This window comes from Poeciliopsis prolifica, unplaced genomic scaffold (genome assembly GCF_027474105.1).
Source record: "Poeciliopsis prolifica strain line A6 unplaced genomic scaffold, Auburn_PproV2 SCAFFOLD090, whole genome shotgun sequence".
Taxonomy (NCBI): Eukaryota; Metazoa; Chordata; class Actinopteri; order Cyprinodontiformes; family Poeciliidae; genus Poeciliopsis; species Poeciliopsis prolifica.
Window position 1 is genome coordinate 1,161,107 of NW_026562465.1, and position 26,466 is coordinate 1,187,572.

The following is a 26,466-nucleotide window of genomic DNA, read 5'->3' on the forward strand; positions in this document are numbered from 1 at the left end:
GAACAATTCCAGTGTTGATCTCAGTGAAAGAAGTCAAAAATAAGACTAAGACGAAAAAAGCTTTCAGTGAAATAAGTCAAAAATGCACCACTGTGTAATTTTCTGCAAATTCATGAAAGTTCAGCTTTATAATCTTTGAAACAGCTTAGAAGTACTGACAAGCAGTATATTTTAGTGTTTTGAACAATTCCAGTGTTGATCTCAGTGAAAGAAGTCAAAAATAAGACTAAGACGAAAAAAGCTTTCTCTCAGTGAAATAAGTCAAAAATGCACCACTGTGTAATTTTCTGCAAATTCATGAAAGTTCAGCTTTATAATCTTTGAAACAGCATAGAAGTACTGAGAAGCAGTATATTTAATGTTTTGAACAATTCCAGTGTTGATCTCAGTGAAAGAAGTCAAAAATAAGACTAAGAGGAAAAAAGCTTTCTCTCAGTGAAATAAGTCAAAAATGCACCACTGTGTAATTTTCTGCAAATTCATGAAAGTTCAGCTTCATAATCTTTGAAACAGCATAGAAGTACTGAGAAGCAATATATTTAGTGTTTTGAACCATTCCAGTGTTGATCTCAGTGAAAGAAGTCAAAAATAAGACTAAGACGAAAAAAGTTTTCTCTCAGTGAAATAAGTCAAAAATGCACCACTGTGTAATTTTCTGCAAATTCATGAAAGTTCAGCTTCATAATCTTTGAAACAGCATAGAAGTACTGAGAAGCAATATATTTTAGTGTTTTGAACAATTCCAGTGTTGATCTCAGTGAAAGAAGTCAAAAAGTAAGACTAAGACGAAAAAAGCTTTCTCTCAGTGAAATAAGTCAAAAATGCACCACTGTGTAATTTTCTGCAAATTCATGAAAGTTCAGCTTCATAATCTTTGAAACAGCTTAGAAGTACTGAGAAGCAGTATATTTAGTGTTTTGAACAATTCCAGTGTTGATCTCAGTGAAAGAAGTCAAAAATAAGACTAAGACGAAAAAAGCTTTCTCTCAGTGAAATAAGTCAAAAATGCACCACTTTGTAATTTTCTGCAAATTTATGAAAGTTCAGCTTCATAATCTTTGAAAGAGTATAGAAGTACTGAGAAGCAGTATATTTTAGTGTTTTGAACAATTCCAGTGTTGATCTCAGTGAAAGAAGTCAAAAATAAGACTAAGACGAAAAAAGCTTTCTCTAGTGAAATTAGTCAAAAATGCACCACTGTGTAATTTTCTGCAAATTCATGAAAGTTCAGCTTTATAATCTTTGAAACAGCATAGAAGTACTGAGAAGCAGTATATTTTAGTGTTTTGAACAATTCCAGTGTTGATCTCAGTGAAAGAAGTCAAAAATAAGACTAAGACGAAAAAAGCTTTCAGTGAAATAAGTCAAAAATGCACCACTGTGTAATTTTCTGCAAATTTATGAAAGTTCAGCTTCATAATCTTTGAAAGAGTATAGAAGTACTGAGAAGCAGTATATTTTAGTGTTTTGAACAATTCCAGTGTTGATCTCAGTGAAAGAAGTCAAAAATAAGACTAAGACGAAAAAAGCTTTCTCTCAGTGAAATAAGTCAAAATGCACCACTGTGTAATTTTCTTCAAATTTATGAAAGTTCAGCTTTATAATCTTTGAAAGAGTATAGAAGTACTGAGAAGCAGTATATTTTAGTGTTTTGAACAATTCCAGTGTTGATCTCAGTGAAAGAAGTCAAAAATAAGACTAAGACGAAAAAGCTTTCAGTGAAATAAGTCAAAAATGCACCACTGTGTAATTTTCTGCAAATTCATGAAAGTTCAGCTTTATAATCTTTGAAAGAGTATAGAAGTACTGAGAAGCAGTATATTTTAGTGTTTTGAACAATTCCAGTGTTGATCTCAGTGAAAGAAGTCAAAAGTAAGACTAAGACGAAAAAAGCTTTCTCTCAGTGAAATAAGTCAAAAATGCACCACTGTGTAATTTTCTGCAAATTCATGAAAGTTCAGCTTTATAATCTTTGAAACAGCATAGAAGTACTGAGAAGCAGTATATTTAATGTTTTGAACAATTCCAGTGTTGATCTCAGTGAAAGAAGTCAAAAATAAGACTAAGACGAAAAAAGCTTTCTCTCAGTGAAATAAGTCAAAAATGCACCACTGTGTAATTTTCTGCAAATTCATGAAAGTTCAGCTTCATAATCTTTTAAACAGCATAGAAGTACTGAGAAGCAGTATATTTTAGTGTTTTGAACAATTCCAGTGTTGATCTCAGTGAAAGAAGTCAAAAATAAGACTAAGACGAAAAAAGCTTTCTCTCAGTGAAATAAGTCAAAAATGCACCACTGTGTAATTTTCTGAAAATTCATGAAAGTTCAGCTTCATAATCTTTGAAACAGCTTAGAAGTACTGAGAAGCAGTATATTTTAGTGTTTTGAACAATTCCAGTGTTGATCTCAGTGAAAGAAGTCAAAAATAAGACTAAGACGAAAAAAGCTTTCTCTCAGTGAAATAAGTCAAAAATGCACCACTGTGTAATTTTCTGCAAATTCATGAAAGTTCAGCTTTATAATCTTTGAAACAGCATAGAAGTACTGAGAAGCAGTATATTTAATGTTTTGAACAATTCCAGTGTTGATCTCAGTGAAAGAAGTCAAAAATAAGACTAAGACGAAAAAAAGCTTTCTCTCAGTGAAATAAGTCAAAAATGCACCACTGTGTAATTTTCTGCAAATTCATGAAAGTTCAGCTTCATAATCTTTTAAACAGCATAGAAGTACTGAGAAGCAGTATATTTTAGTGTTTTGAACAATTCCAGTGTTGATCTCAGTGAAAGAAGTCAAAATAAGACTAAGACGAAAAAAGCTTTCTCTCAGTGAAATAAGTCAAAAATGCACCACTGTGTAATTTTCTGAAAATTCATGAAAGTTCAGCTTCATAATCTTTGAAACAGCTTAGAAGTACTGAGAAGCAGTATATTTTAGTGTTTTGAACAATTCCAGTGTTGATCTCAGTGAAAGAAGTCAAAAATAAGACTAAGACGAAAAAAGCTTTCTCTCAGTGAAATAAGTCAAAAATGCACCACTGTGTAATTTTCTGCAAATTCATGAAAGTTCAGCTTCATAATCTTTGAAACAGCTTAGAAGTACTGAGAAGCAGTACATTTTAGTGTTTTGAACAATTCCAGTGTTGATCTCAGTGAAAGAAGTCAAAAAGTAAGACTAAGACGAAAAAGCTTTCTCTCAGTGAAATAAGTCAAAAATGCACCACTGTGTAATTTTCTGCAAATTCATGAAAGTTCAGCTTTATAATCTTTGAAACAGCATAGAAGTACTGAGAAGCAGTATATTTAATGTTTTGAACAATTCCAGTGTTGATCTCAGTGAAAGAAGTCAAAAATAAGACTAAGACGAAAAAAGCTTTCTCTCAGTGAAATAAGTCAAAAATGCACCACTGTGTAATTTTCTTCAAATTTATGAAAGTTCAGCTTTATAATCTTTGAAAGAGTATAGAAGTACTGAGAAGCAGTATATTTTAGTGTTTTGAACAATTCCAGTGTTGATCTCAGTGAAAGAAGTCAAAATAAGACTAAGACGAAAAAAGCTTTCAGTGAAATAAGTCAAAAATGCACCAATATGTAATTTTCTGCAAATTCATGAAAGTTCAGCTTCATAATCTTTGAAACAGCATAGAAGTACTGAGAAGCAATATATTTTAGTGTTTTGAACCATTCCAGTGTTGATCTCAGTGAAAGAAGTCAAAAATAAGACTAAGACGAAAAAAGTTTTCTCTCAGTGAAATAAGTCAAAAATGCACCACTTTGTAATTTTCTGCAAATTCATGAAAGTTCAGCTTCATAATCTTTGAAACAGCATAGAAGTACTGAGAAGCAGTATATTTTAGTGTTTTGAACAATTCCAGTGTTGATCTCAGTGAAAGAAGTCAAAAATAAGACTAAGACGAAAAAAGCTATCTCTCAGTGAAATAAGTCAAAAATGCACCACTGTGTAATTTTCTGCAAATTCATGAAAGTTCAGCTTTATAATCTTTGAAAGAGTATAGAAGTACTGAGAAGCAGTATATTTTAGTGTTTTGAACAATTCCAGTGTTGATCTCAGTGAAAGAAGTCAAAAAAAGACTAAGACGAAAAAAGCTTTCTCTCAGTGAAATAAGTCAAAATGCACCACTGTGTAATTTTCTGCAAATTCATGAAAGTTCAGCTTTATAATCTTTGAAACAGCTTAGAAGTACTGAGAAGCAGTATATTTTAGTGTTTTGAACAATTCCAGTGTTGATCTCAGTGAAAGAAGTCAAAAAGTAAGACTAAGACGAAAAAAGCTTTCTCTCAGTGAAATAAGTCAAAATTACACCACTGTGTAATTTTCTGCAAATTCATGAAAGTTCAGCTTCATAATCTTTGAAACAGCTTAGAAGTACTGAGAAGCAGTATATTTTAGTGTTTTGAACAATTCCAGTGTTGATCTCAGTGAAAGAAGTCAAAAATAAGACTAAGACGAAAAAAAACTTTCAGTGAAATAAGTCAAAAATGCACCACTGTGTAATTTTCTGCAAATTCATGAAAGTTCAGCTTCATAATCTTTGAAACAGCTTAGAAGTACTGAGAAGCAGTATATTTTAGTGTTTTGAACAATTCCAGTGTTGATCTCAGTGAAAGAAGTCAAAAAGTAAGACTAAGACGAAAAAAGCTTTCTCTCAGTGAAATAAGTCAAAAATACACCACTGTGTAATTTTCTGCAAATCATGAAAGTTCAGCTTCATAATCTTTGAAACAGCTTAGAAGTACTGAGAAGCAGTATATTTTAGTGTTTTGAACAATTCCAGTGTTGATCTCAGTGAAAGAAAAAAAAAATAAGACTAAGACGAAAAAAGCTTTCAGTGAAATAAGTCAAAAATGCACCACTGTGTAATTTTCTGCAAATTCATGAAAGTTCAGCTTTATAATCTTTGAAACAGCTTAGAAGTACTGACAAGCAGTATATTTTAGTGTTTTGAACAATTCCAGTGTTGATCTCAGTGAAAGAAGTCAAAAATAGACTAAGACGAAAAAGCTTTCTCTCAGTGAAATAAGTCAAAAATGCACCACTGTGTAATTTTCTGCAAATTCATGAAAGTTCAGCTTTATAATCTTTGAAACAGCATAGAAGTACTGAGAAGCAGTATATTTAATGTTTGAACAATTCCAGTGTTGATCTCAGTGAAAGAAGTCAAAAATAAGACTAAGAGGAAAAAAGCTTTCTCTCAGTGAAATAAGTCAAAAATGCACCACTGTGTAATTTTCTGCAAATTCATGAAAGTTCAGCTTCATAATCTTTGAAACAGCATAGAAGTACTGAGAAGCAATATATTTTAGTGTTTTGAACAATTCCAGTGTTGATCTCAGTGAAAGAAGTCAAAAATAAGACTAAGACGAAAAAAGTTTTCTCTCAGTGAAATAAGTCAAAAATGCACCACTTTGTAATTTTCTGCAAATTCATGAAAGTTCAGCTTCATAATCTTTGAAACAGCATAGAAGTACTGAGAAGCAATATATTTTAGTGTTTTGAACAATTCCAGTGTTGATCTCAGTGAAAGAAGTCAAAAATAAGACTAAGACGAAAAAAGCTTTCTCTCAGTGAAATAAGTCAAAAATGCACCACTGTGTAATTTTCTGCAAATTCATGAAAGTTCAGCTTCATAATCTTTGAAACAGCTTAGAAGTACTGAGAAGCAGTATATTTTAGTGTTTTGAACAATTCCAGTGTTGATCTCAGTGAAAGAAGTCAAAAATAAGACTAAGACGAAAAAAGCTTTCTCTCAGTGAAATAAGTCAAAAATGCACCACTTTGTAATTTTCTGCAAATTTATGAAAGTTCAGCTTCATAATCTTTGAAAGAGTATAGAAGTACTGAGAAGCAGTATATTTTAGTGTTTTGAACAATTCCAGTGTTGATCTCAGTGAAAGAAGTCAAAAATAAGACTAAGACGAAAAAAGCTTTCTCTAAGTGAAATTAGTCAAAAATGCACCACTGTGTAATTTTCTGCAAATTCATGAAAGTTCAGCTTTATAATCTTTGAAACAGCATAGAAGTACTGAGAAGCAGTATATTTTAGTGTTTTGAACAATTCCAGTGTTGATCTCAGTGAAAGAAGTCAAAAATAAGACTAAGACGAAAAAAGCTTTCAGTGAAATAAGTCAAAAATGCACCACTGTGTAATTTTCTGCAAATTTATGAAAGTTCAGCTTCATAATCTTTGAAAGAGTATAGAAGTACTGAGAAGCAGTATATTTTAGTGTTTTGAACAATTCCAGTGTTGATCTCAGTGAAAGAAGTCAAAAATAAGACTAAGACGAAAAAAGCTTTCTCTCAGTGAAATAAGTCAAAAATGCACCACTGTGTAATTTTCTTCAAATTTATGAAAGTTCAGCTTTATAATCTTTGAAAGAGTATAGAAGTACTGAGAAGCAGTATATTTTAGTGTTTTGAACAATTCCAGTGTTGATCTCAGTGAAAGAAGTCAAAAATAAGACTAAGACGAAAAAAGCTTTCAGTGAAATAAGTCAAAAATGCACCACTGTGTAATTTTCTGCAAATTCATGAAAGTTCAGCTTTATAATCTTTGAAAGAGTATAGAAGTACTGAGAAGCAGTATATTTTAGTGTTTGAACAATTCCAGTGTTGATCTCAGTGAAAGAAGTCAAAAAGTAAGACTAAGACGAAAAAGCTTTCTCTCAGTGAAATAAGTCAAAAATGCACCACTGTGTAATTTTCTGCAAATTCATGAAAGTTCAGCTTTATAATCTTTGAAACAGCATAGAAGTACTGAGAAGCAGTATATTTAATGTTTTGAACAATTCCAGTGTTGATCTCAGTGAAAGAAGTCAAAAATAAGACTAAGACGAAAAAAGCTTTCTCTCAGTGAAATAAGTCAAAATGCACACTGTGTAATTTTCTGCAAATTCATGAAAGTTCAGCTTCATAATCTTTGAAACAGCATAGAAGTACTGAGAAGCAGTATATTTTAGTGTTTTGAACAATTCCAGTGTTGATCTCAGTGAAAGAAGTCAAAAATAAGACTAAGACGAAAAAAGCTTTCTCTCAGTGAAATAAGTCAAAATGCACCACTGTGTAATTTTCTGAAAATTCATGAAAGTTCAGCTTCATAATCTTTGAAACAGCTTAGAAGTACTGAGAAGCAGTATATTTTAGTGTTTTGAACAATTCCAGTGTTGATCTCAGTGAAAGAAGTCAAAAATAAGACTAAGACGAAAAAAGCTTTCTCTCAGTGAAATAAGTCAAAAATGCACCACTGTGTAATTTTCTGCAAATTCATGAAAGTTCAGCTTCATAATCTTTGAAACAGCTTAGAAGTACTGAGAAGCAGTACATTTTAGTGTTTTGAACAATTCCAGTGTTGCTCTCAGTGAAATAAGTCAAAAATAAGACTAAGACGAAAAAAGCTTTCTCTCAGTGAAATAAGTCAAAAATGCACCACTGTGTAATTTTCTGCAAATTCATGAAAGTTCAGCTTTATAATCTTTGAAAGAGTATAGAAGTACTGAGAAGCAGTATATTTTAGTGTTTTGAACAATTCCAGTGTTGATCTCAGTGAAAGAGTCAAAAAGTAAGACTAAGACGAAAAAAGCTTTCTCTCAGTGAAATAAGTCAAAAATGCACCACTGTGTAATTTTCTGCAAATTCATGAAAGTTCAGCTTTATAATCTTTGAAACAGCATAGAAGTACTGAGAAGCAGTATATTTAATGTTTTGAACAATTCCAGTGTTGATCTCAGTGAAAGAAGTCAAAAATAAGACTAAGACGAAAAAAGCTTTCTCTCAGTGAAATAAGTCAAAAATGCACCACTGTGTAATTTTCTGCAAATTCATGAAAGTTCAGCTTCATAATCTTTGAAACAGCATAGAAGTACTGAGAAGCAGTATATTTAGTGTTTTGAACAATTCCAGTGTTGATCTCAGTGAAAGAAGTCAAAAATAAGACTAAGACGAAAAAAGCTTTCTCTCAGTGAAATAAGTCAAAATGCACCACTGTGTAATTTTCTGAAAATTCATGAAAGTTCAGCTTCATAATCTTTGAAACAGCTTAGAAGTACTGAGAAGCAGTATATTTTAGTGTTTTGAACAATTCAGTGTTGATCTCAGTGAAAGAAGTCAAAAATAAGACTAAGACGAAAAAAGCTTTCTCTCAGTGAAATAAGTCAAAAATGCACCACTGTGTAATTTCTGCAAATTCATGAAAGTTCAGCTTTATAATCTTTGAAAGAGTATAGAAGTACTGAGAAGCAGTATATTTTAGTGTTTTGAACAATTCCAGTGTTGATCTCAGTGAAAGAAGTCAAAAATAAGACTAAGACGAAAAAAGCTTTCTCTCAGTGAAATAAGTCAAAAATGCACCACTGTGTAATTTTCTGCAAATTCATGAAAGTTCAGCTTTATAATCTTTGAAAGAGTATAGAAGTACTGAGAAGCAGTATATTTTAGTGTTTTGAACAATTCCAGTGTTGATCTCAGTGAAAGAAGTCAAAATAAGACTAAGAGGAAAAAAGCTTTCTCTCAGTGAAATAAGTCAAAAATGCAGCACTGTGTAATTTTCTGCAAATTCATGGAAGTTCAGCTTCATAATCTTTGAAACAGCATAGAAGTACTGAGAAGCAGTATAATTTAGTGTTTTGAACAATTCCAGTGTTGATCTCAGTGAAAGAAGTCAAAAATAAGACTAAGACGAAAAAAGCTTTCTCTCAGTGAAATAAGTCAAAAATGCACCACTGTGTAATTTTCTGCAAATTCATGAAAGTTCAGCTTCATAATCTTTGAAACAGCTTAGAATTACTGAGAAGCAGTATATTTTAGTGTTTTGAACAATTCCAGTGTTGATCTCAGTGAAAGAAGTCAAAAATAAGACTAAGACGAAAAAAGCTTTCTCTCAGTGAAATAAGTCAAAAATGCACCACTGTGTAATTTTCTGCAAATTCATGAAAGTTCAGCTTCATAATCTTGAAACAGCTTAGAAGTACTGAGAAGCAGTATATTTTAGTGTTTTGAACAATTCCAGTGTTGATCTCAGTGAAAGAAGTCAAAAATAAAACTAAGACGAAAAAAGCTTCTCTCAGTGAAATAAGTCAAAAATGCACCACTGTGTAATTTTCTGCAAATTTATGAAAGTTCAGCTTTATAATCTTTGAAAGAGTATAGAAGTACTGAGAAGCAGTATATTTAATGTTTTGAACAATTCCAGTGTTGATCTCAGTGAAAGAAGTCAAAAATAAGACTAAGAGGAAAAAGCTTTCTCTCAGTGAAATAAGTCAAAAATGCACCACTGTGTAATTTTCTGCAAATTCATGAAAGTTCAGCTTATAATCTTTGAAACAGCATAGAAGTACTGAGAAGCAATATATTTTAGTATTTGAACCATTCCAGTGTTGATCTCAGTGAAAGAAGTCAAAAATAAGACTAAGACGAAAAAAGTTTTCTCTCAGTGAAAAGTCAAAAATGCACCACTTTGTAATTTTCTGCAAATTCATGAAAGTTCAGCTTCATAATCTTTGAAACAGCTTAGAAGTACTGAGAAGCAGTATATTTTAGTGTTTTGAACAATTCAGTGTTGATCTCAGTGAAAGAAGTCAAAAAAAAGACTAAGACGAAAAAACCTTTCTCTCAGTGAAATAAGTCAAAAATGCAGCACTGTGTAATTTTCTGCAAATTCATGAAAGTTCAGCTTCATAATCTTTGAAACAGCTTAGAAGTACTGAGAAGCAGTATATTTTAGTTTTGAACAATTCCAGTGTTGATCTCAGTGAAAGAAGTCAAAAATAAGACTAAGAGGAAAAAAGCTTTCTCTCAGTGAAATAAGTCAAAAATGCACCACTGTGTAATTATCTGCAAATTCATGAAAGTTCAGCTTCATAATCTTTGAAACAGCTTAGGAGTACTGAGAAGCAGTATATTTTAGTGTTTTGAACAATTCCAGTGTTGATCTCAGTGAAAGAAGTCAAAAATAAGACTAAGACGAAAAAAGCTTTCTCTCAGTGAAATAAGTCAAAAATGCACCACTGTGTAATTTTATGCAAATTCATGAAAGTTCAGCTTCATAATCTTTGAAACAGCTTAGAAGTACTGAGAAGCAGTATATTTTAGTGTTTTGAACAATTCCAGTGTTGATCTCAGTGAAAGAAGTCAAAAAGTAAGACTAAGACGAAAAAGCTTTCTCTCAGTGAAATAAGTCAAAAATGCACCACTGTGTAATTTTGCAAATTCATGAAAGTTCAGCTTCATAATCTTTGAAACAGCTTAGAAGTACTGAGAAGCAGTATATTTTAGTGTTTTGAACAATTCCAGTGTTGATCTCAGTGAAAGAAGTCAAAAATAAGACTAAGACGAAAAAAGCTTTCTCTCAGTGAAATAAGTCAAAAATGCACCAGTGTAATTTTCTGCAAATTCATGAAAGTTCAGCTTTATAATGTTTGAAACAGCTTAGAAGTACTGAGAAGCAGTATATTTTAGTGTTTAGAACAATTCTAGTGTTGATCTCAGTGAAAGAAGTCAAAAAAAAGACTAAGACGAAAAAACCTTTCTCTCAGAGAAATAAGTCAAAAATGCAGCACTGTGTAATTTCTGCAAATTCATGAAAGTTCAGCTTATAATCTTTGAAACAGCTTAGAAGTACTGAGAAGCAGTATATTTTAGTTTTTGAACAATTCAGTGTTGATCTCAGTGAAAGAAGTCAAAAATAAGACTAAGACGAAAAAAGCTTTCTCTCAGTGAAATAAGTCAAAATGCACCACTGTGTAATTTTCTGCAAATTCATGAAAGTTCAGCTTCATAATCTTTGAAACAGCTTAGAAGTACTGAGAAGCAGTATATTTTAGTGTTTTGAACAATTCCAGTGTTGATCTCAGTGAAAGAAGTCAAAAAAACTAAGACGAAAAAAGCTTTCTCTCAGTGAAATAAGTCAAAAATGCACCACTGTGTAATTTTCTGCAAATTCATGAAAGTTCAGCTTCATAATCTTTGAAACAGCTTAGGAGTACTGAGAAGCAGTATATTTTAGTGTTTTGAACAATTCCAGTGTTGATCTCAGTGAAAGAAGTCAAAAATAAGACTAAGACGAAAAAAGCTTACTCTCAGTGAAATAAGTCAAAAATGCACCACTGTGTAATTTTCTGCAAATTCATGAAAGTTCAGCTTAATAATCTTTGAAACAGCTTAGAATACTGAGAAGCAGTATATTTTAGTGTTTTGAACAATTCAGTGTTGATCTCAGTGAAAGAAGTCAAAAAGTAAGACTAAGACGAAAAAGCTTTCTCTCAGTGAAATAAGTCAAAATGCACCACTGTGTAATTTTCTGCAAATTCATGAAAGTTCAGCTTCATAATCTTTGAAACAGCTTAGGAGTACTGAGAAGCAGTATATTTTAGTGTTTTGAACAATTCCAGTGTTGATCTCAGTGAAAGAAGTCAAAAATAAGACTAAGACGAAAAAAGCTTTCTCTCAGTGAAATAAGTCAAAAATGCACCACTGTGTAATTTTCTGCAAATTCATGAAAGTTCAGCTTAATATCTTTGAAACAGCTTAGAAGTACTGAGAAGCAGTATATTTTAGTGTTTTGAACAATTCCAGTGTGATCTCAGTGAAAGAAGTCAAAAATAAGACTAAGACGAAAAAAGCTTTCTCTCAGTGAAATAAGTCAAAAATGCACCACTTTGTAATTTTCTGCAAAATTCATGAAAGTTCAGCTTCATAATCTTTGAAACAGCATAGAAGTACTGGAAGCAGTATATTTTGTGTTTGAACAATTCCAGTGTTGATCTCAGTGAAAGAAGTCCAAAAATAAGACTAAGACGAAAAAGCTTTCTCTCAGTGAAATAAGTCAAAAATGCACCACTGTGTAATTTTCTTCAAATTACGAAAGTTCAGCTTATAATCTTTGAAAGAGTATAGAAGTACTGAGAAGCAGTATATTTTAGTGTTTTGAACAATTCCAGTGTTGATCTCAGTGAAAGAAGTCAAAAATAAGATTAAGACGAAAAAAGCTTTCAGTGAAATAAGTCAAAAATGCACCACTGTGTAATTTTCTTCAAATTTATGAAAGTTCAGCTTTATAATCTTTGAAAGAGTATAGAAGTACTGAGAAGCAGTATATTTTAGTGTTTTGAACAATTCCAGTGTTGATCTCAGTGAAAGAAGTCAAAAATAAGACTAAGACGAAAAAAGCTTTCAGTGAAATAAGTCAAAAATGCACCACTGTGTAATTTTCTGCAAATTCATGAAAGTTCAGCTTTATAATCTTTGAAAGAGTATAGAAGTACTGAGAAGCAGTATATTTTAGTGTTTTGAACAATTCCAGTGTTGATCTCAGTGAAAGAAGTCAAAAAGTAAGACTAAGACGAAAAAAGCTTCTCTCAGTGAAATAAGTCAAAAATGCACCACTGTGTAATTTTCTGCAAATTCATGAAAGTTCAGCTTTATAATCTTTGAAACAGCATAGAAGTACTGAGAAGCAGTATATTTAATGTTTTGAACAATTTCCAGTGTTGATCTCAGTGAAAGAAGTCAAAAAAGACTAAGACGAAAAAGCTTTCTCTCAGTGAATAAGTCAAAAATGCACCACTGTGTAATTTTCTGCAAATTCATGGAAGTTCAGCTTCATGATCTTTGAAACAGCATAGAAGTACTGAGAAGCAGTATAATTAGTGTTTGAACAATTCCAGTGTTGATCTCAGTGAAAGAAGTCAAAAATAAGACTAAGACGAAAAAAGCTTTCTCAGTGAAATAAGTCAAAATGCACACTGTGTAATTTTCTGCAAATTCATGAAAGTTCAGCTTAATAATCTTTGAAACAGCATAGAAGTACTGAGAAGCAGTATATTTTAGTGTTTTGAACAATTCCAGTGTTGATCTCAGTGAAAGAAGTCAAAAATAAGACTAAGACGAAAAAGCTTTCTCTCAGTGAAATAAGTCAAAAATGCACCACTGTGTAATTTTCTGCAAATTCATGAAAGTTCAGCTTCATAATCTTTGAAACAGCTTAGAAGTACTGAGAAGCAGTATATTTTAGTGTTTTGAACAATTCCAGTGTTGATCTCAGTGAAAGAAGTCAAAAATAAGACTAAGACGAAAAAAGCTTTCTCTCAGTGAAATAAGTCAAAAATGCACCACTGTGTAATTTTCTGCAAATTCATGAAAGTTCAGCTTTATAATCTTTGAAACAGCTTAGAAGTACTGAGAAGCAGTATATTTTAGTGTTTTGAACAATTCCAGTGTTGATCTCAGTGAAAGAAGTCAAAAAAAAGACTAAGACGAAAAAACTTTCTCTCAGTGAAATAAGTCAAAAATGCACCACTGTGTAATTTTCTGCAAATTCATGAAAGTTCAGCTTCATAATCTTTGAAACAGCTTAGAAGTACTGAGAAGCAGTATATTTTAGTGTTTTGAACAATTCCAGTGTTGATCTCAGTGAAAGAAGTCAAAAATAAGACTAAGACGAAAAAAGCTTTCTCTCAGTGAAATAAGTCAAAAATGCACCACTGTGTAATTTTCTGCAAATTCATGAAAGTTCAGCTTCATAATCTTTGAAACAGCTTAGAAGTACTGAGAAGCAGTATATTTTAGTGTTTTGAACAATTCCAGTGTTGATCTCAGTGAAAGAAGTCAAAAATAAGACTAAGACGAAAAAAGCTTTCTCTCAGTGAAATAAGTCAAAAATGCACCACTGTGTAATTTTCTGCAAATTCATGAAAGTTCAGCTTCATAATCTTTGAAACAGCTTAGAAGTACTGAGAAGCAGTATATTTTAGTGTTTTGAACAATTCCAGTGTTGATCTCAGTGAAAGAAGTCAAAAATAAGACTAAGACGAAAAAAGCTTTCTCTCAGTGAAATAAGTCAAAAATGCACCACTGTGTAATTTTCTGCAAATTCATGAAAGTTCAGCTTCATAATCTTTGAAACAGCTTAGGAAGTACTGAGAAGCAGTATATTTTAGTGTTTTGAACAATTCCAGTGTTGATCTCAGTGAAAGAAGTCAAAAATAAGACTAAGACGAAAAAAGCTTTCTCTCAGTGAAATAAGTCAAAAATGCACCACTGTGTAATTTTCTGCAAATTCATGAAAGTTCAGCTTCATAATCTTTGAAACAGCTTTAGAAGTACTGAGAAGCAGTATATTTTAGTGTTTTGAACAATTCCAGTGTTGATCTCAGTGAAAGAAGTCAAAAAATAAGACTAAGACGAAAAAAGCTTTCTCTCAGTGAAATAAGTCAAAAATGCACCACTGTGTAATTTTCTGCAAATTCATGAAAGTTCAGCTTCATAATCTTTGAAACAGCTTAGAAGTACTGAGAAGCAGTATATTTTAGTGTTTTGAACAATTCCAGTGTTGATCTCAGTGAAAGAAGTCAAAATAAGACTAAGACGAAAAAAGCTTTCTCTCAGTGAAATAAGTCAAAAATGCACCACTGTGTAATTTTCTGCAAATTCATGAAAGTTCAGCTTCATAATCTTTGAAACAGCTTAGAAGTACTGAGAAGCAGTATATTTTAGTGTTTTGAACAATTCCAGTGTTGATCTCAGTGAAAGAAGTCAAAAATAAGACTAAGACGAAAAAAGCTTTCTCTCAGTGAAATAAGTCAAAAATGCACCACTGTGTAATTTTCTGCAAATTCATGAAAGTTCAGCTTCATAATCTTTGAAACAGCTTAGAAGTACTGAGAAGCAGTATATTTTAGTGTTTTGAACAATTCCAGTGTTGATCTCAGTGAAAGAAGTCAAAAATAAGACTAAGACGAAAAAAGCTTTCTCTCAGTGAAATAAGTCAAAAATGCACCACTGTGTAATTTTCTGCAAATTCATGAAAGTTCAGCTTATAATCTTTGAAACAGCTTAGAAGTACTGAGAAGCAGTATATTTTAGTGTTTTGAACAATTCCAGTGTTGATCTCAGTGAAAGAAGTCAAAAATAAGACTAAGACGAAAAAAGCTTTCTCTCAGTGAAATAAGTCAAAAATGCACCACTGTGTAATTTTCTGCAAATTCATGAAAGTTCAGCTTATAATCTTTGAAACAGCATAGAAGTACTGAGCAGTATATTTTAGTGTTTTGAACAATTCCAGTGTTGATCTCAGTGAAAGAAGTCAAAAATAAGACTAAGACGAAAAAAGCTTTCTCTCAGTGAAATAAGTCAAAAATGCACCACTGTGTAATTTTCTGCAAATTCATGAAAGTTCAGCTTATAATCTTTGAAACAGCATAGAAGTACTGGAAGCAGTATATTTTTTGTGTTTTGAACAATTCCAGTGTTGATCTCAGTGAAAGAAGTCAAAAATAAGACTAAGACGAAAAAAGCTTTCTCTCAGTGAAATAAGTCAAAAATGCACCACTGTGTAATTTTCTGCAAATTCATGAAAGTTCAGCTTATAATCTTTGAAACAGCATAGAAGTACTGAGAAGCAGTATATTTAGTGTTTTGAACAATTCCAGTGTTGATCTCAGTGAAAGAAGTCAAAAATAAGACTAAGACGAAAAAAGCTTTCTCTCAGTGAAATAAGTCAAAAATGCACCACTGTGTAATTTTCTGCAAATTCATGAAAGTTCAGCTTTGTAATCTTTGAAAACAGCTTAGAAGTACTGAGAAGCAGTATATTTTAGTGTTTTGAACAATTCCAGTGTTGATCTCAGTGAAAGAAGTCAAAATAAGACTAAGACGAAAAAAGCTTTCTCTCAGTGAAATAAGTCAAAAATGCACCACTGTGTAATTTTCTGCAAATTCATGAAAGTTCAGCTTATAATCTTTGAAACAGCTTAGAAGTACTGAGAAGCAGTATATTTTAGTGTTTTGAACAATTCCAGTGTTGATCTCAGTGAAAGAAGTCAAAAATAAGACTAAGACGAAAAAAGCTTTCTCTCAGTGAAATAAGTCAAAAATGCACCACTGTGTAATTTTCTGCAAATTCATGAAAGTTCAGCTTCATAATCTTTGAAACAGCTTAGAAGTACTGAGAAGCAGTATATTTTAGTGTTTTGAACAATTCCAGTGTTGATCTCAGTGAAAGAAGTCAAAAATAAGACTAAGACGAAAAAAGCTTTCTCTCAGTGAAATAAGTCAAAAATGCACCACTGTGTAATTTTCTGCAAATTCATGAAAGTTCAGCTTAATAATCTTTGAAACAGCTTAGAAGTACTGAGAAGCAGTATATTTTAGTGTTTTGAACAATTCCAGTGTTGATCTCAGTGAAAGAAGTCAAAAATAAGACTAAGACGAAAAAAGCTTTCTCTCAGTGAAATAAGTCAAAAATGCACCACTGTGTAATTTTCTGCAAATTCATGAAAGTTCAGCTTCATAATCTTTGAAACAGCTTAGAAGTACTGAGAAGCAGTATATTTTAGTGTTTTGAACAATTCCAGTGTTGATCTCAGTGAAAGAAGTCAAAAATAAGACTAAGACGAAAAAAGCTTTCTCTCAGTGAAATAAGTCAAAAATGCACCACTGTGTAATTTTCTGCAAATTCATGAAAGTTCAGCTTTATAATCTTTGAAACAGCTTAGAAGTACTGAGAAGCAGTATATTTTAGTGTTTTGAACAATTCCAGTGTTGATCTCAGTGAAAGAAGTCAAAAATAAGACTAAGACGAAAAAAGCTTTCTCTCAGTGAAATAAGTCAAAAATGCACCACTGTGTAATTTTCTGCAAATTCATGAAAGTTCAGCTTCATAATCTTTGAAACAGCATAGAAGTACTGGAAGCAGTATATTTTAGTGTTTTGAACAATTCCAGTGTTGATCTCAGTGAAAGAAGTCAAAAAAAGACTAAGACGAAAAAAGCTTTCTCTCAGTGAAATAAGTCAAAAATGCACCACTGTGTAATTTTCTGCAAATTCATGAAAGTTCAGCTTTATAATCTTTGAAACAGCATAGAAGTACTGAGAAGCAGTATATTTTAGTGTTTTGAACAATTCCAGTGTTGATCTCAGTGAAAGAAGTCAAAAATAAGACTAAGACGAAAAAAGCTTTCTCTCAGTGAAATAAGTCAAAAATGCACCACTGTGTAATTTTCTGCAAATTCATGAAAGTTCAGCTTATAATCTTTGAAACAGCTTAGAAGTACTGAGAAGCAGTATATTTTAGTGTTTTGAACAATTCCAGTGTTGATCTCAGTGAAAGAAGTCAAAAATAAGACTAAGACGAAAAAAGCTTTCTCTCAGTGAAATAAGTCAAAAATGCACCACTGTGTAATTTTCTGCAAATTCATGAAAGTTCAGCTTCATAATCTTTGAAACAGCATAGAAGTACTGAGAAGCAGTATATTTTAGTGTTTTGAACAATTCCAGTGTTGATCTCAGTGAAAGAAGTCAAAAATAAGACTAAGACGAAAAAAGCTTTCTCTCAGTGAAATAAGTCAAAAATGCACCACTGTGTAATTTTCTGCAAATTCATGAAAGTTCAGCTTATAATCTTTGAAACAGCTTAGAAGTACTGAGAAGCAGTATATTTTAGTGTTTTGAACAATTCCAGTGTTGATCTCAGTGAAAGAAGTCAAAAATAAGACTAAGACGAAAAAAGCTTTCTCTCAGTGAAATAAGTCAAAAATGCACCACTGTGTAATTTTCTGCAAATTCATGAAAGTTCAGCTTCATAATCTTTGAAACAGCTTAGAAGTACTGAGAAGCAGTATATTTTAGTGTTTTGAACAATTCCAGTGTTGATCTCAGTGAAAGAAGTCAAAATAAGACTAAGACGAAAAAAAGCTTTCTCTCAGTGAAATAAGTCAAAAATGCACCACTGTGTAATTTTCTGCAAATTCATGAAAGTTCAGCTTCATAATCTTTGAAAACAGCTTAGAAGTACTGAGAAGCAGTATATTTTAGTGTTTTGAACAATTCCAGTGTTGATCTCAGTGAAAGAAGTCAAAAATAAGACTAAGACGAAAAAAGCTTTCTCTCAGTGAAATAAGTCAAAAATGCACCACTGTGTAATTTTCTGCAAATTCATGAAAGTTCAGCTTCATAATCTTTGAAACAGCTTAGAAGTACTGAGAAGCAGTATATTTTAGTGTTTTGAACAATTCCAGTGTTGATCTCAGTGAAAGAAGTCAAAAATAAGACTAAGACGAAAAAAGCTTTCTCTCAGTGAAATAAGTCAAAAATGCACCACTGTGTAATTTTCTGCAAATTCATGAAAGTTCAGCTTCATAATCTTTGAAACAGCTTAGAAGTACTGAGAAGCAGTATATTTAGTGTTTTGAACAATTCCAGTGTTGATCTCAGTGAAAGAAGTCAAAAATAAGACTAAGACGAAAAAAGCTTTCTCTCAGTGAAATAAGTCAAAAATGCACCACTGTGTAATTTTCTGCAAATTCATGAAAGTTCAGCTTCATAATCTTTGAAACAGCTTAGAAGTACTGAGAAGCAGTATATTTTAGTGTTTTGAACAATTCCAGTGTTGATCTCAGTGAAAGAAGTCAAAATAGACTAAGACGAAAAAAGCTTTCTCTCAGTGAAATAAGTCAAAAATGCACCACTGTGTAATTTTCTGCAAATTCATGAAAGTTCAGCTTCATAATCTTTGAAACAGCTTAGAAGTACTGAGAAGCAGTATATTTTAGTGTTTTGAACAATTCCAGTGTTGATCTCAGTGAAAGAAGTCAAAAATAAGACTAAGACGAAAAAAGCTTTCTCTCAGTGAAATAAGTCAAAAATGCACCACTGTGTAATTTTCTGCAAATTCATGAAAGTTCAGCTTCATAATCTTTGAAACAGCTTAGAAGTACTGAGAAGCAGTATATTTTAGTGTTTTGAACAATTCCAGTGTTGATCTCAGTGAAAGAAGTCAAAAATAAGACTAAGACGAAAAAAGCTTTCTCTCAGTGAAATAAGTCAAAAATGCACCACTGTGTAATTTTCTGCAAATTCATGAAAGTTCAGCTTTATAATCTTTGAAACAGCTTAGAAGTACTGAGAAGCAGTATATTTTAGTGTTTTGAACAATTCCAGTGTTGATCTCAGTGAAAGAAGTCAAAAATAAGACTAAGACGAAAAAAGCTTTCTCTCAGTGAAATAAGTCAAAATGCACCACTGTGTAATTTTCTGCAAATTCATGAAAGTTCAGCTTCATAATCTTTGAAACAGCTTAGGAGTACTGAGAAGCAGTATATTTTAGTGTTTTGAACAATTCCAGTGTTGATCTCAGTGAAAGAAGTCAAAAATAAGACTAAGACGAAAAAAGCTTTCTCTCAGTGAAATAAGTCAAAAATGCACCACTGTGTAATTTTCTGCAAATTCATGAAAGTTCAGCTTCATAATCTTTGAAACAGCTTAGAAGTACTGAGAAGCAGTATATTTTAGTGTTTTGAACAATTCCAGTGTTGATCTCAGTGAAAGAAGTCAAAAATAAGACTAAGACGAAAAAAGCTTTCTCTCAGTGAAATAAGTCAAAAATGCACCACTGTGTAATTTTCTGCAAATTCATGAAAGTTCAGCTTCATAATCTTTGAAACAGCTTAGAAGTACTGAGAAGCAGTATATTTTAGTGTTTTGAACAATTCCAGTGTTGATCTCAGTGAAAGAAGTCAAAAATAAGACTAAGACGAAAAAGCTTTCTCTCAGTGAAATAAGTCAAAATGCACACTGTGTAATTTTCTGCAAATTCATGAAAGTTCAGCTTATAATCTTTGAAACAGCTTAGAAGTACTGAGAAGCAGTATATTTTAGTGTTTTGAACAATTCCAGTGTTGATCTCAGTGAAAGAAGTCAAAAATAAGACTAAGACGAAAAAAGCTTTCTCTCAGTGAAATAAGTCAAAATGCACCACTGTGTAATTTTCTGCAAATTCATGAAAGTTCAGCTTCATAATCTTTGAAACAGCATAGAAGTACTGAGAAGCAGTATATTTTAGTGTTTTGAACAATTCCAGTGTTGATCTCAGTGAAAGAAGTCAAAAATAAGACTAAGACGAAAAAAGCTTTCTCTCAGTGAAATAAGTCAAAAATGCACCACTGTGTAATTTTCTGCAAATTCATGAAAGTTCAGCTTCATAATCTTTGAAACAGCTTAGAAGTACTGAGAAGCAGTATATTTTAGTGTTTTGAACAATTCCAGTGTTGATCTCAGTGAAAGAAGTCAAAAATAAGACTAAGACGAAAAAAGCTTTCTCTCAGTGAAATAAGTCAAAAATGCACCACTGTGTAATTTTCTGCAAATTCATGAAAGTTCAGCTTCATAATCTTTGAAACAGCTTAGAAGTACTGAGAAGCAGTATATTTTAGTGTTTTGAACAATTCCAGTGTTGATCTCAGTGAAAGAAGTCAAAAATAAGACTAAGACGAAAAAAAGCTTTCTCTCAGTGAAATAAGTCAAAAATGCACCACTGTGTAATTTTCTGCAAATTCATGAAAGTTCAGCTTCATAATCTTTGAAACAGCTTAGAAGTACTGAGAAGCAGTATATTTTAGTGTTTTGAACAATTCCAGTGTTGATCTCAGTGAAAGAAGTCAAAAATAAGACTAAGACGAAAAAAGCTTTCTCTCAGTGAAATAAGTCAAAAATGCACCACTGTGTAATTTTCTGCAAATTCATGAAAGTTCAGCTTCATAATCTTTGAAACAGCTTAGAAGTACTGAGAAGCAGTATATTTTAGTGTTTTGAACAATTCCAGTGTTGATCTCAGTGAAAGAAGTCAAAAATAAGACTAAGACGAAAAAAGCTTTCTCTCAGTGAAATAAGTCAAAAATGCACCACTGTGTAATTTTCTGCAAATTCATGAAAGTTCAGCTTCATAATCTTTGAAACAGCTTAGAAGTACTGAGAAGCAGTATATTTTAGTGTTTTGAACAATTCCAGTGTTGATCTCAGTGAAAGAAGTCAAAAATAAGACTAAGACGAAAAAAGCTTTCTCTCAGTGAAATAAGTCAAAATGCACCACTGTGTAATTTCTGCAAATTCATGAAAGTTCAGCTTCATAATCTTTGAAACAGCTTAGAAGTACTGAGAAGCAGTATATTTTGTGTTTTGAACAATTCCAGTGTTGATCTCAGTGAAAGAAGTCAAAAATAAGACTAAGACGAAAAAAGCTTTCTCTCAGTGAAATAAGTCAAAAATGCACCACTGTGTAATTTTCTGCAAATTCATGAAAGTTCAGCTTATAATCTTTGAAACAGCATAGAAGTACTGAGAAGCATATATTTTAGTGTTTTGAACAATTCCAGTGTTGATCTCAGTGAAAGAAGTCAAAAATAAGACTAAGACGAAAAAAGCTTCTCTCAGTGAAATAAGTCAAAAATGCACCACTGTGTAATTTTCTGCAAATTCATGAAAGTTCAGCTTCATAATCTTTGAAACAGCTTAGAAGTACTGAGAAGCATATATTTTAGTGTTTTGAACAATTCCAGTGTTGATCTCAGTGAAAGAAGTCAAAAATAAGACTAAGACGAAAAAAGCTTTCTCTCAGTGAAATAAGTCAAAAATGCACCACTGTGTAATTTTCTGCAAATTCATGAAAGTTCAGCTTCATAATCTTTGAAACAGCTTAGAAGTACTGAGAAGCAGTATTTTTAGTGTTTTGAACAATTCCAGTGTTGATCTCAGTGAAAGAAGTCAAAAAAAGACTAAGACGAAAAAAGCTTTCTCTCAGTGAAATAAGTCAAAAATGCACCACTGTGTAATTTTCTGCAAATTCATGAAAGTTCAGCTTCATAATCTTTGAACAGCTTAGAAGTACTGAGAAGCAGTATATTTTAGTGTTTTGAACAATTCCAGTGTTGATCTCAGTGAAAGAAGTCAAAAATAAGACTAAGACGAAAAAAGCTTTCTCTCAGTGAAATAAGTCAAAAATGCACACTGTGTAATTTTCTGCAAATTCATGAAAGTTCAGCTTCATAATCTTTGAAACAGCTTAGAAGTACTGAGAAGCAGTATATTTTAGTGTTTTGAACAATTCCAGTGTTGATCTCAGTGAAAGAAGAAAAAAAAAGACTAAGACGAAAAAAGCTTTCTCTCAGTGAAATAAGTCAAAAATGCACCACTGTGTAATTTTCTGCAAATTCATGAAAGTTCAGCTTCATAATCTTTGAAACAGCTTAGAAGTACTGAGAAGCAGTATATTTTAGTGTTTTGAACAATTCCAGTGTTGATCTCAGTGAAAGAAGTCAAAATAAGACTAAGACGAAAAAAGCTTTCTCTCAGTGAAATAAGTCAAAAATGCACCACTGTGTAATTTTCTGCAAATTCATGAAAGTTCAGCTTCATAATCTTTGAAACAGCATAGAAGTACTGAGAAGCAGTATATTTTAGTGTTTTGAACAATTCCAGTGTTGATCTCAGTGAAAGAAGTCAAAAATAAGACTAAGACGAAAAAAGCTTTCTCTCAGTGAAATAAGTCAAAAATGCATGCCACTGTGTAATTTTCTGCAAATTCATGAAAGTTCAGCTTCATAATCTTTGAAACAGCTTAGAAGTACTGAGAAGCAGTATAATTTTAGTGTTTTGAACAATTCAGTGTTGATCTCAGTGAAAGAAGTCAAAAATAAGACTAAGACGAAAAAAGCTTTCTCTCAGTGAAATAAGTCAAAAATGCACCACTGTGTAATTTTCTGCAAATCATGAAAGTTCAGCTTCATAATCTTTGAAACAGCATAGAAGTACTGAGAAGCATATATTTTAGTGTTTTGAACATTCCAGTGTTGATCTCAGTGAAAGAAGTCAAAAATAAGACTAAGACGAAAAAAGCTTTCTCTCAGTGAAATAAGTCAAAAATGCACACTGTGTAATTTTCTGCAAATTCATGAAAGTTCAGCTTTAATCTTTGAAACAGCATAGAAGTACTGAGAAGCAGTATATTTTTAGTGTTTTGAACAATTCCAGTGTTGATCTCAGTGAAAGAAGTCAAAAATAAAGACTAAGACGAAAAAAGCTTTCTCTCAGTGAAATAAGTCAAAAATGCACCACTGTGTAATTTTCTGCAAATTTATGAAAGTTCAGCTTCATAATCTTTGAAACAGCTTAGAAGTACTGAGAAGCAGTATATTTTAGTGTTTTGAACAATTCCAGTGTTGATCTCAGTGAAAGAAGTCAAAAATAAGACTAAGACGAAAAAAGCTTTCTCTCAGTGAAATAAGTCAAAAATGCACCACTGTGTAATTTTCTGCAAATTTATGAAAGTTCAGCTTTAATCTTTGAAGAGTATAGAAGTACTGAGAAGCAGTATATTTAGTGTTTGAACAATTCCAGTGTTGATCTCAGTGAAAGAAGTCAAAATAAGACTAAGACGAAAAAAGCTCTCAGTGAAATAAGTCAAAATGCACCACTGTGTAATTTTCTGCAAATTCATGAAAGTTCAGCTTCATAATCTTTGAAACAGCATAGAAGTTACTGAGAAGCAATATATTTTAGTGTTTTGAACAATTCCAGTGTTGATCTCAGTGAAAGAAGTCAAAAATAAGACTAAGACGAAAAAAGCTTTCTCTAGTGAAATAAGTCAAAATGCACCATTTGTAATTTTCTGCAAATTCATGAAAGTTCAGCTTTCATAATCTTTGAAACAGCATAGAAGTACTGAGAAGCAATATATTTTTTAGTGTTTTGAAACAATCCAGTGTTGATCTCAGTGAAAGAAGTCAAAAAAGACAAGAGGAAAAAAGCTTCTCTCAGTGAATAAGTCAAAAATGCACACTTTGTAATTTTCTGCAAATTCATGAAAGTTCAGCTTCAATCTTTGAAACAGCATAGAAGTACTGAGAAGCAGTATAATTTAGTGTTTTGAACATTCCAGTGTTGATCTCAGTGAAAGAAGTCAAAAATAAGACTAAGACGAAAAAAGCTTTCTCTCAGTGAAATAAGTCAAAAATGCACCACTGTGTAATTTTCTGAAAATTCATGAAAGTTCAGCTTCATAATCTTTGAAACAGCTTAGAAGTACTGAGAAGCAGTATATTTTAGTGTTTTGAACAATTCCAGTGTTGATCTCAGTGAAAGAAGTCAAAAAAAAGACTAAGACGAAAAAACCTTTCTCTCAGTGAAATAAGTCAAAAATGCAGCACTGTGTAATTTTCTGCAAATTCATGAAAGTTCAGCTTCATAATCTTTGAAACAGCTTAGAAGTACTGAGAAGCAGTATATTTTAGTGTTTTGAACAATTCCAGTGTTGATCTCAGTGAAAGAAGTCAAAAATAAGACTAAGACGAAAAAAGCTTTCTCTCAGTGAAATAAGTCAAAAATGCACCACTGTGTAATTTTCTGAAAATTCATGAAAGTTCAGCTTCATAATCTTTGAAACAGCTTAGAAGTACTGAGAAGCAGTATATTTTAGTGTTTTGAACAATTCCAGTGTTGATCTCAGTGAAAGAAGTCAAAAATAAGACTAAGACGAAAAAACCTTTCTCTCAGTGAAATAAGTCAAAAATGCACCACTGTGTAATTTTCTGCAAATTCATGAAAGTTCAGCTTCATAATCTTTGAAACAGCTTAGAAGTACTGAGAAGCAGTATATTTTACAGTTTTGAACAATTCCAGTGTTGATCTCAGTGAAAGAAGTCAAAAATAAGACTAAGACGAAAAAAGCTTTCTCTCAGTGAAATAAGTCAAAATGCACCACTGTGTAATTTTCTGCAAATTCATGAAAGTTCAGCTTCATAATCTTTGAAACAGCTTAGAAGTACTGAGAAGCAGTATATTTTAGTGTTTTGAACAATTCCAGTGTTGATCTCAGTGAAAAAAGTCAAAAAAAAAGACTAAGACGAAAAAAGCTTTCTCTCAGTGAAATAAGTCAAAAATGCACCACTGTGTAATTTTCTTCAAATTTATGAAAGTTCAGCTTTATAATCTTTGAAAGAGTATAGAAGTACTGAGAAGCAGTATATTTTAGTGTTTTGAACAATTCCAGTGTTGATCTCAGTGAAAGAAGTCAAAAATAAGACTAAGACGAAAAAAGCTTTCTCTCAGTGAAATAAGTCAAAAATGCACCACTGTGTAATTTTCTGCAAATTCATGAAAGTTCAGCTTCATAATCTTTGAAACAGTATAGAAGTACTGAGAAGCAGTATATTTTAGTGTTTTGAACAATTCCAGTGTTGATCTCAGTGAAAGAAGTCAAAAATAAGACTAAGACGAAAAAGCTTTCTCTCAGTGAAATAAGTCAAAAATGCACCACTGTGTAATTTTCTGCAAATTCATGAAAGTTCAGCTTTATAATCTTTGAAACAGCATAGAAGTACTGAGAAGCAGTATATTTAGTGTTTTGAACAATTCCAGTGTTGATCTCAGTGAAAGAAGTCAAAAATAAGACTAAGAAAAAAGCTTTCTCTCAGTGAAATAAGTCAAAATGCACCACTGTGTAATTTTCTGCAAATTCATGAAGTTCAGCTTCATAATCTTTGAAACAGCATAGAAGTACTGAGAAGCAGTATATTTAGTGTTTTGAACAATTCCAGTGTTGATCTCAGTGAAAGAAGTCAAAAATAAGACTAAGACGAAAAAGCTTTCTCTCAGTGAAATAAGTCAAAAATGCACCACTGTGTAATTTTCTGCAAATTCATGAAAGTTCAGCTTCATAATCTTTGAACAGCTTAGAAGTACTGAGAAGCAGTATATTTTAGTGTTTTGAACATTCCAGTGTTGATCTCAGTGAAAGAAGTCAAAATAAGACTAAGACGAAAAAAGCTTTCTCTCAGTGAAATAAGTCAAAAATGCACCACTGTAATTTTCTGCAAATTTATGAAAGTTCAGCTTTATAATCTTTGAAAGAGTATAGAAGTACTGAGAAGCAGTATATTTAATGTTTTGAACAATTCCAGTGTTGATCTCAGTGAAAGAAGTCAAAAATAAGACTAAGACGGAAAAAAGCTTTCTCTCAGTGAAATAAGTCAAAAATGCACCACTGTGTAATTTTCTGCAAATTCATGAAAGTTCAGCTTCATAATCTTTGAAACAGCATAGAAGTACTGAGAAGCAATATTTTTAGTGTTTTGAACATTCCAGTGTTGATCTCAGTGAAAGAAGTCAAAAATAAGACTAAGACGAAAAAAGTTTTCTCTCAGTGAAATAAGTCAAAAATGCACCACTTTGTAATTTTCTGCAAATTCATGAAAGTTCAGCTTCATAATCTTTGAAACAGCATAGAAGTACTGAGAAGCAGTATATTTTAGTGTTTTGAACAATTCCAGTGTTGATCTCAGTGAAAGAAGTCAAAAATAAGACTAAGACGAAAAAAGCTATCTCTCAGTGAAATAAGTCAAAAATGCACCACTGTGTAATTTTCTGCAAATTCATGAAAGTTCAGCTTTAATCTTTGAAAGAGTATAGAAGTACTGAGAAGCAGTATATTTTAGTGTTTTGAACAATTCCAGTGTTGATCTCAGTGAAAGAAGTCAAAAAAGACTAAGACGAAAAAAGCTTTCTCTCAGTGAAATAAGTCAAAAATGCACCACTGTAATTTTCTGCAAATTCATGAAAGTTCAGCTTTATAATCTTTGAAACAGCTTAGAAGTACTGAGAAGCAGTATATTTTAGTGTTTTGAACAATT